Source organism: Natator depressus, chromosome 22 (genome assembly GCF_965152275.1).
Source record: "Natator depressus isolate rNatDep1 chromosome 22, rNatDep2.hap1, whole genome shotgun sequence".
Classification (NCBI taxonomy): domain Eukaryota; kingdom Metazoa; phylum Chordata; order Testudines; family Cheloniidae; genus Natator; species Natator depressus.
Window position 1 is genome coordinate 114,998 of NC_134255.1, and position 10,390 is coordinate 125,387.

The following is a 10,390-nucleotide window of genomic DNA, read 5'->3' on the forward strand; positions in this document are numbered from 1 at the left end:
GCAGCAGTTCTGCATAAAAGGACTTAGGGGTGACAGTGGACGAGAGTTGGATATGATCAACAGTGTGCCCTTGTTGCCAAGAAGGCCAATGGCATTTTGGGATGTATACGTAGGGGCATAGCCAGCAGATCAAGGGATGTGAGCCTTCCCCTCTATTTGACATTGGTGAGCCTCATCTGGAGTACTGTGTCCAGTTTTGGGCCCCACACTACAAGAAGGATATGGAAAAATTGGAAGGAGTCCAGGGGAGGGCAACAAAAATGATTAGGGGACTGGAACACATGACTTCTGAGGAGAGGCTGAGGGAACTGGGATTGTTTAGTCTGCAGAAGAGAAGAATGAGGGGGGATTTGATAGCTGCTTTCAACTACCTGAAAGGGGGTTCCAAAGAGGATGGCTCTAGACTGTTCTCAGTGGTAGCAGATGACAGAACAAGGAGTAATGGTCTCAAGTTGCAGTGGGGGAGGTTTAGGTTGGATATTAGGAAAAACTTTTTCACTAGGAGGGTGGTGAAACACTGGAATGCGTTACCTAGGGAGGTGGTAGACTCTCCTTCCTGAGATGTTTTTAAGATCAGGCTTGACAAAGCCCTGGCTGGGATGATTTAATTGGGGATCGGTCCTGCTTTGAGCAGGGGGTTGGACTAGATGACCTCCTGAGGTCCCTTCCAACCCTGATATTCTATTGTTCCATGATAGTGTAGTGGAAGAGCTGTACATCAAGTAGTTGTGGCCGAGTGGTTAAGGTGATAGATTAGAAATCCATTGGGGTTGCCCCGCGCAGGTTCAAATCCTGCCAACTACGGAAGCTCTGGGCTGTTATTATTACTGTAGTCTTAGTGCCTGAGCATCCACAGTGTGAACTGGAGCCAGATCTGGCCTCTTAGGCTGTCTACACTTAAAACTCTGCTCTGACACTTCTCTAGCACCTTGGGTAGACAGTCACTACACTGACTGGAGGGGTTTTCCCATCCCTGTAATAGCTACATGGACAGAACAATTCTTCCTTTTATTTAGCACTATCTAACCAAGGCTTAGATAAGCTTTTCACACCCTGAGACATGTAGCTCTGCCAGTTAAGTGCCCAGCGTGCACCAGCCCTTAGATCCCTCTTAGGATTTCCATGCAGGCACTGACCTGTGAGAGGAAAACATCAACTCACAAACATAGGGACTGAATTCCCCAAATTTAAGCTCTCTGCACTTTTGAGAAAGTCACAAAATTCAATTCATTCCTGCTAGGACAGAGAAAAAAATAAGTGATACTAAGTTTTTGGCTTGATTAAATAAAGTTAAGGGTTTAATTACTACAGTAAAAATATGTACGGATTCCTCTAAATAACACCATAACTTGAAATAGAAACAGAGACAAATCTTGTCAGTGAAGACTAATTTAACAAATGATCTTCCCATTATTAATTTCCACTGTGCCCCCACTGCAGGTCTGGGCCCCTCCAGTGTAACTGCTCTGCATTCACCTTCCTGTTAGAATTGGTTTTGGACATTCCCACCTTTGGAAAATTGTGCAATTCAGAATTTGAATAGTGACTCCAGCTCCTTCCTGCACCTGCTCTACATCACTACACAGCACCTTCTCCACCTGCAGAGTCACCCGCAGGGTTCAGCAGGGACCCCTGGCAAGGACAGTGGGTGCAGCTAACAGCCCGGTGTGCCTGGCAGTGAGGCAGGGGCAGCCCGAGGCTGGAAGCTCTGAGTCAGCTGTGGAGAAGCAACCCCCCCACACACAAGTACAGAGATTGAATTCCCCAACTTTAGCATCATGACGCCCTGTAGAAAGCCCCACGTGTCCGTTGTTTTTTCACAGGGCGATGCAAAAATCAGGTGACACCAATTTTGAAGTTTGAGTAAATAAAGTTTCGGAGATAGTTATTAAGCTCCCAAAAATATGCCAAAGATCCCTCTGCATAACACCGGAAGGTGAAATAGGAACAGAGACAAACCTTGTCAGCAAAGGCTGATTTCCCAAAGATCCTTGTTAGAATAGAGGTATTCAGGCCTGCCTGTAAAGCCTATACTTTAAGAGTACAGGCTTTTTTTTTATCACAGTGTATTTTTACTGTGTGTTTTCATCACTTAGCTAGTTACGGGGTACAAAACAAAGAATCAAAATCACAGTCTGCCTGTGTGCGGGCCTTCTCTCCCCAGGAGAGTCTGAGGCTGGGTTCTTAGGCTAAGGCCTTTGGCTAAGCTGCAGGGGCAGCCATAAACTGGGAAGCGAACGGTCACATCCTCACATCCCCAACCCGTCCCATTGAAATACGGTGGTATTGGACGGTTAGGAACACGATCCTCTCCTGATAGTGCCCATCACCACCAGATACAGAAACAGATCTTAAGAGAGCCTCCTGTCTGGCAAGAAATCCCTTCTCAATGGTTGTGGTTGTGAAACCCTCATTTCAATATGTTTTATCTTTACGGCCCCCACTTTTCTGTTGTCAATCTGTCTGGTTCTCTAATTGTTTCTGACTGTTGTATAATTAATTTTGCTATGTGTAAGTTCATTAGTGTAGTGGGATATTTGGTTAGAGAATTATGTTACAATATATTAGGATTGGTTAATTACATTTCAGTAAAATGATTGGTTAAGGTATAGCTGAGAATATTACCATATAATCTGGAGTCAAACAGGAAGTGGAAGTGGAAATTGGAATCATGTTTGCGAAGTGGGGGAATGGGAACGGGGAACAGAGACACAGGCAAGGCTCTGCAGTGTCGGAGCCGGGAAGGGGGACGCGGGGTAAATGCTTTGCAGTGTCGGAGCTGGGAAGGGAACACTGGGGAACAGAGTCTATTGGTGTATAGAGATAAGCCCCAGTGGTGTGAAGGGCTTCAGAATATGCTTCCTTGGAAACTAACCCCAGGAAACATCGCATTGTCTGCACTTCAGACTTCTGGTCTTTTGCTGCTTGCTGCTTGCGTGACAAGAACTGGGGAAGAGGGCAGGGGAAGAGAAAGCCCTCTAACAAAATGGCTACCTTGCTCCTCTCCCTCCCCAGGCGTCAAGGATCCGCAGGACTCGAGGCTCTGCTTGAGGGATCCTGGCACAGCGGCTGGTGGGGGAGAAAGGATTGTAGATTCTGACCTGCACTCTGGAGAGGAGGGATTAATTAAAGGGGGCATTTTTGAGTCCTCCCCCATCCTCAGTGTCCCCTGGGCTGGCATTCTACACTCCACAGGGCCAAGCAAACAAGTGGGTGAAGCCATTTGGTTAATGAAAACCAGTGCTCCAGGTGAGGCTTGGACTCACAACCTCAGTGTAGCTCCTCTCAGCACTGCCCTATAAGTACTGCGCGCTAACCAATTGCGCCACTGGGGCACCTGGCTAGTGCTGCTCTCCCAGGCCCCTAGGGTGAGAAAGGCGAGGCGTGACCCCCCCAAAACTTCTCAGTGGAGCTGAGAGCGGGAGGAGACAAGTGTTGGTCCTTGGTGGGGTGGGTTCTTCTGAAGGGTTCCCAGCACCATTTGACCCTCTTGTTCTTCTCTGTGCAATACCAGAGCTGACTGAGACTCAATGGAGAGTCTTGCTGCAGATCAACAGATCTGAAATCCCCGAGAACCAGGTCTAAGCGTTAGTCCTGCTTTGGGACAGTGTCTCTCAGGCAGGAAACTGCCGAGTCTGTGCGAGCGGTGAGGCTCCCTCGCTAACAGCTGAGACCAGTGAGAGCTGTGTGAAGCACCGGGACCCAGGGGTGTGTGAACAGGGGGCACAACGCCCCAGGACTTTTAGAAATGGGAGGGCTCTGCCTTACCACTTTGTAATGACCATAAGGGCGAGGGAGGGTGGGGAGGGGGTGGAGAGCAGTGATCGGGAGGCGGGGTCTTGGGGGGAAGAGTCAGCGCAGGAGTGGGGCCTCGGGGAGAAGGGGTGATGCAGGTGCGTGGCCTCAAGAGCAAGGGATGGGGCTACTGTTCGGGCTCTGGTGGCTGCTAATTTTAGGGAGCCTGCACCGCTCTTAGTGGGACCGCAAGACATCCCAGAGGAGAGAGGGTGGCCAGCAGAGCAGTGACAGGGTGGAACAGCAAGTGACCGGCAATGTGGGCAGACAGGGGAGGGAGAAAGGGGCTTTCCCCCCAGGAGGTGAGAGGTGATCTGTGGGTTTTCATTGACCCAGGACAGCAGCTGGGAGTGAGGTGCAGTGAAGGGAGGGGCACTTCCAAAGAGCTTTTGGTCTCTGGATTTCAGAGCCCGAGGCAAAAGGACACCGCCCAGCGTACTGTGGGTGGGTCTTTTGCTCATAGTGTCGTGTTATGAATCCTGATTGTGGTGTTTTCCAAAGTTAAGACAAGGTGATTTTCCTCCTTTTTATTAAAGTTTCTTTTCTCCACTCAGTGCTGGTGAGTGAGGAAAGTATGGCTTCTTAGAGGCACCCAGTGGCCCTGGTTAGTTTCCCCAGATTACTGGGTCGGGGCTTAAGCAGATTGTGTGCTGTACTGTTGAAGAGGAGCCCCAAGCACCCGAACAGGGAATTGTAACTTCTGCCTTCAGATTAAGAGCCAGATGAGGGAAGGGCATCTTCGCAAGCAGGCTGGCTAACCTAGTGAGGAGGGCTTTAAACTAGGTTCACCAGGGGAACGAGACCAAAGCCCTGAGGTAAGTGGGGAAGTGGGATACCGGGAGGAAGCAGGAGCAGGAGCGCGCGAGAGGGGAGGGCTCCTGCCTCATACTGAGAAAGAGGGACGATCAGCGAGTTATCTCAAGTGCCTATACACAAATGCAAGAAGCCTGGGAAAGAAGCAGGGAGAACTGGAAGTCCTGGCACCGTCAAGGAATTAGGATGTGATTGGAATAACAGAGACTTGGTGGGATAACTCACATGACTGGAGTACTGTCATGGATGGATATAAACTGTTGAGGAAGGACAGGCAGGGCAGAAAAGGTGGGGGAGTTGCACTGTATGTAAGGGAGCAGTATGACTGCTCAGAGTTCCAGTATAAAACTGCAGAAAAACCTGAGAGTCTCTGGATTAAGTTTAGAAGTGTTAGCAACAAGGGTGATGTGGTGGTGGGAGTCTGCTATAGACCACCGGACCAGGGGGATGAGGTGGACGAGGCTTTGTTCCGGAAACTCACAGAAGTTACTAAATGATACATAAATGATCTGGAGGATGGTGTGGATTGCACTCTCAGCAAATTTGCAGATGATACTAAACTGGGAGGAGTGGTAGATACGCTGGAGGGGAGGGATAGGATACAGAAGGACCTAGACAAATTGGAGGATTGGGCCAAAAGAAATCTGATGAGGTTCAATAAGGATAAGTGCAGGGTCCTGCACTTAGGATGGAAGAATCCAATGCACCGCTACAGACTAGGGACCGAATGGCTAGGCAGCAGTTCTGCGGAAAAGGACCTAGGGGTGACAGTGGACGAGAAGCTGGATATGAGTCAACAGTGTGCCCTTGTTGCCAAGAAGGCCAATGGCATTTTGGGATGTATGAGTAGGGGCATAGCGAGCAGATCGAGGGACGTGATCGTTCCCCTCTATTCGACACTGGTGAGGCCTCATCTGGAGTACTGTGTCCAGTTTTGGGCCCCACACTACAAGAAGGATGTGGATAAATTGGAGAGAGTCCAGCGAAGGGCAACAAAAATGATTAGGGGTCTAGAGCACATGACTTATGAGGAGAGGCTGAGGGAGCTGGGATTGTTTAGTCTGCGGAAGAGAAGAATGAGGGGGGATTTGATAGCTGCTTTCAACTACCTGAAAGGGGGTTCCAAAGAGGATGGCTCTAGACTGTTCTCAATGGTAGCAGATGACAGAACGAGGAGTAATGGTCTCAAGTTGCAATGGGGGAGGTTTAGATTGGATATTAGGAAAAACTTTTTCACTAAGAGGGTGGTGAAACACTGGAATGCGTTACCTAGGGAGGTGGTAGAATCTCCTTCCTTAGAGGTTTTTAAGGTCAGGCTTGACAAAGCCCTGGCTGGGATGATTTAACTGGGAATTGGTCCTGCTTCGAGCAGGGTGTTGGACTAGATGACCTTCTGGGGCCCTTCCAACCCTGATATTCTATGATTCTATGATTCTATGATTCTACTAGATCGCAGGCCCTGGTTCTCATGGGAGACTTCAACCACCCTGATATCTGCTGGGAGAGCAATACAGCGGTGCACAGAAAATCCAGGAAGTTTTGGAAAGTGTAGGGGACAATTTCCTTGTGCAAGCGCTGGAGGAACCAACTAGGGGCAGAGCTCTTCTTGACCTGCTGCTCACAAACTGGGAAGAATTAGTAGGGGAAGCAAAAGTGGATGGGAACCTGGGAGGCAGTGACCATGAGATAGTTGAGTTCAGGATCCTGACACAGGGAAGAAAGGAGAGAAGGAGAATACGGACCCTGGACTTCAGAAAAGCAGACTTTGACTCCCTCAGGGAACTGATGGGCAGGATCCCTTGGGAGAATAACATGAGGGGGAAAGGAGTCCAGGAGAGTTGGCTGTATTTTAAAGAATCCTTATTGAGGTTACAGGGACAAAACCATCCCGATGTGCAGAACGAATAGTAAGTATGGCAGGTGACCAGCTTGGCTTAACAGTGAAATCCTTGCTGATCTTAAACTCAAAAAAGAAGCTTATAAGAAGTAAAAGATTGGACAAATGACTGGGGAAGAGTATAAAGATATTGCTCGGGCATGCAGGAGTGAAATCAGGAAGGCCAAATCACACCTGGAGGTGCAGCTAGCAAGAGCTGTTAAGAGTAACAAGAAGGGTTTCTTCAGGTATGTTAGTAACAAGAAGAAAGTCAAGGAAAGTGTGGGCCCCTTACTGAATGAGGGAGGCAACCCAGTGACAGAGGATGTGGAAAAATCTCATGTACTCAATGCTCTTTTTGCCTCTGTCTTCACGAACAAGGTCAGCTCCCAGACTACTGCAATGGGCAGCACAGCATGGGGAGGAGGTGACCAGCCCTCTGTGGAGAAAGAAGTGGTTCGGGACTATTTAGAAAAGCTGGACGAGCACAAGTCCATGGGGCCGGATGCGCTGCATCCGAGAGTGCTAAAGGAGTTGGCGGATAGGATTGCAGAGTCATTGGCCATTATCTTTGAAAACTCATGGTGATCTGGGAAAGTCCCAGACAACTAGAAAAAGGTGAATGTAGTGCCCATCTTTGAAAAAGGGAAGAAGGAGAATCCTGGGAACTACAGGCCAGTCAGCCTCACCTCAGTTCCTGGAAAAATCATGGAGCAGGTCCTCAAGGAATCGATTCTGAAGCACTTAGAGGAGAGGAAAGTGATCAGGAACAGTCAGCATGGATTCACCAAAGGCAAGTCATGCCTGACTAATCTAATTGCCTTCTATGACGAGATAACTGGCTCTGTGGATGAGGGGAAAGCAGTGGACGTGTTGTTCCTTGACTTTAGCAAAGCTTTTGACACGGTCTCCCACAGTATTCTTGCCAGCAAGTTAAAGAAGTATGGGCTGGATGAATGGATGATAAGGTGGATAGAAAGTTGGCTAGATTGTCGGGCTCAACAGGTAGTGATCAATGGCTCCATGTCTAGTTGGTAGCCCGTATCAAGTGGAGTGCCCCAAGGGTCGGTCCTGGGGCCAGTTTTGTTCAATATCTTCATAAATGATCTGGAGGATGGTGTGGATTGCACTCTCAGCAAGTTTGCAGATGACACTAAACTGGGAGGAGAGGTAGAGACGCTGGAGGGTAGGGGTAGGATACAGAGGGCCCTCGACAAATTGGAGGATTGGGCCAAAAGAAATCTGATGAGGTTCAACAAGGACAAGTGCAGAGTCCTGCACTTAGGACGGAAGAATCCCATGCACCGCTACAGACTAGGGACCGAATGGCTAGGCAGCAGATCTGCAGACAAGGACCTAGGGGTTACAGTGGACGAGAAGCTGGATATGAGTCAACAGTGTGCCCTTGTTGCCAAGAAGGCCAATGGCATTTTGGGATGTATAAGTAGGGGCATTGCCAGCAGATCAAGGGACGTGATTGTTCCCCTCTATTTGACATTGGTGAGGCCTCATCTGGAGTACTGTGTCCCGTTTTGGGCCCCACACTACAAGAAGGATGTGGAAAAAGTGGAAGGAGTCCAGCGGAGGGCAACAAAAATGATTAGGGGACTGGAACACATGACTTCTGAGGAGAGGCTGAGGGAACTGGGATTGTTTAGTCTGCGGAAGAGAAGAATGAGGGGGGATTTGATAGCTGCTTTCAACTACCTGAAAGGGGGTTCCAAAGAGGATGGATCTAGACTGTTCCCAGTGGTAGCGGATGACAGAACAAGGAGTAATGGTCTCAAGTTGCAGTGGGGGAGGTTTAGGTTGGATATTAGGAAAAACGTTTTCACTAGGAGGGTGGTGAAACACTGGAATGCGTTACCTAGGGAGGTGGTGGAATCTCCTTCTTTCGAAGTTTTTAAGGTCAGGCTTGACAAAGCCCTGACTGGGATGATTTAGTTGGGGATTGTTCCTGCTTTGAGCAGCGGGTTGGACTAGATGACCTCCTGAGGTCCCTTCCAACCCTGATATTCTGTGATTCTGTGATTCTATGTCCAACCAGCTGTACTAGCCAGGCCGCCTAAATGTATTCACCCGTCCACCACAAGAGCAAGCCCTGGGTGCTTCTCAGAAGCTGGGGAAAAGCCTCTTGGGGAAATATCTCCTGCGCCACCGCCAAAAGGACCCCTTGAGTGGGAACGGTCAGAGACCTCACTGCGGGGCTGGCCGTGCTTTCCTACCACCTTGTGATGCTGGCCGCAGAGAGAATGCTGGTCTGTGGGTGGCCTTCAGTGGGGGTTCGGCATGCCAGGGATCAGGGAGCAGGCTGTCTGTCTGTCTCTGTGGCTGTCTGCCGGCCACACATAGGCATGTTCCTCCTCTCCTCTTGCCCCACCCACGGTTGCTCTGTGCCTTTTAAGCCTTCCCTTGGAGCTGTCAGCACCAGCCGCCTCTGCTCTAGATGCCCAGAGGAGGAGAGGTGCGCTGGGCTCCAGCCTGGTACTCTTCCTCCCTCCTGCCCAGCCCTGACTATGAAGCCTGTCCCTGGCACTCCTTTATTCAAGCGCCATGTGGGCAAGAGGAAGAGGTGGCAACTGCAGGTAGAAGGACCAAACTTGTGAGCATCAGGTGAAGCAGCGAGAAACACAGTGTTCAGGTGTCTCTAGCCAGACTGTTAAGTTCCAGGGCCCCAACCTACTGTAGCCAGACCACTGAACCAGCTGGACCAAAGACCTATCTCCAGTGGGCATCAGTCGCCCAGGAAGAGGGAAAAAATTCACTCTGGTTCACCCAGAGACACGGAAACCAAGCACCCTAAACTCTAAGGGTTTGCAGCAAACCAGCATAGCCTCAGGAGGTCCCACTGAGATTTGAACTCAGATCACAGGATTCAGAGCTTTGCGGGCTGACCATTACACCATGGGACCTGCTAGCATTTCCATTTCTGGACCCCTGTGACTCTCAGCTGGCTGGCTAGCACTCTGCACTTATTGCTTCCCTCCGGCTGCTTCCTCTTGCAGGACTCTCTCTCCTCCATCAACTGTAGCCCTGCACTCCCGGATCTGTGGGTCCTGCCCTGAGTCCCTGCATCCCCCTGGTTTGTCTCTATTCCCTGCAGGCCGCAAAAATGTCCGGGGAGGCCGCCCCTCCCCTCACTTGGTGATCCTCCTGAAATCATCCAGCTGCAGCCCCATCTCCTGGAACTCGGCCAGCTGACACTTGATCCAATTGTACAGCATCCCACAGCCTCCCCCTGGGTCTGCCCCTCCTGGTTATTCCTTATGGGCTGACCTGACCCCCCCTCCAGCCCCAGATTCGCCCACTAATCATCCTACTGGCACTCAGAGCCACAGACATGGAGGTGCTGGAGGAGGGAGGTGTGACTCTAGGGTGGGGTTCTTCTCTAAAGATGGCTGCAGAAAGGTGGTGCTCAGCTCTATCAGTGACCTGCCCCGTTGCCTCGCTGCCAGGGGATGCAGACAGTTCTGTAAAGTGCATAAAGGGAGTATTTGGTTCCAAGTGAATGTGAGGAATGTGCAATTATGAGAGGGAATTTCCATCCCTCCTTCACTTATGCAGCAGGGCTCCAGTGGCCTAATGGATAAGGCATTGGCTTCCTAAGCCAGAGATTGTGGGTTCAAGTCCCATCTGGGGTGAAAAGCTGCTTTCTTCTTCTATATTGCAAGGAAACCTTGGTCTTATTTTCACCAAGGAAGCCGGGAGATGTTGGAACACAAAGTACTGGATCTTGGGAACAATCCCCCACAAATGTCATCTTCCACTCGACAAACGCTTTCTAAACCCATCAGTAGCAAACAGTTAATACTAGTGTTTGTCTGAGAACAGAGTGAAGGGGAGTGTTTACTCCAACGTGTCAATGAACGAAACAGATGGAAAGAGCAAGGCCATTCTGAAAGAGAA

At 49.9% G+C, this 10,390-nt stretch overlaps 2 non-coding genes across 2 annotated transcripts; both read left to right on the top strand.

Annotated features, from left to right (window-relative positions):
- Positions 1 to 722: 722 nt before the first annotated feature.
- TRNAS-AGA (transfer RNA serine (anticodon AGA)) lies at positions 723 to 804 on the top strand. Its single transcript has one exon. It is a non-coding gene; the product is annotated as a tRNA-Ser (tRNA).
- Positions 805 to 10,052: 9,248 nt separating this feature from the next.
- TRNAR-CCU (transfer RNA arginine (anticodon CCU)) lies at positions 10,053 to 10,125 on the top strand. The gene has a single exon. It is a non-coding gene; the product is annotated as a tRNA-Arg (tRNA).
- The last annotated feature ends 265 nt before the right edge of the window (positions 10,126 to 10,390 follow it).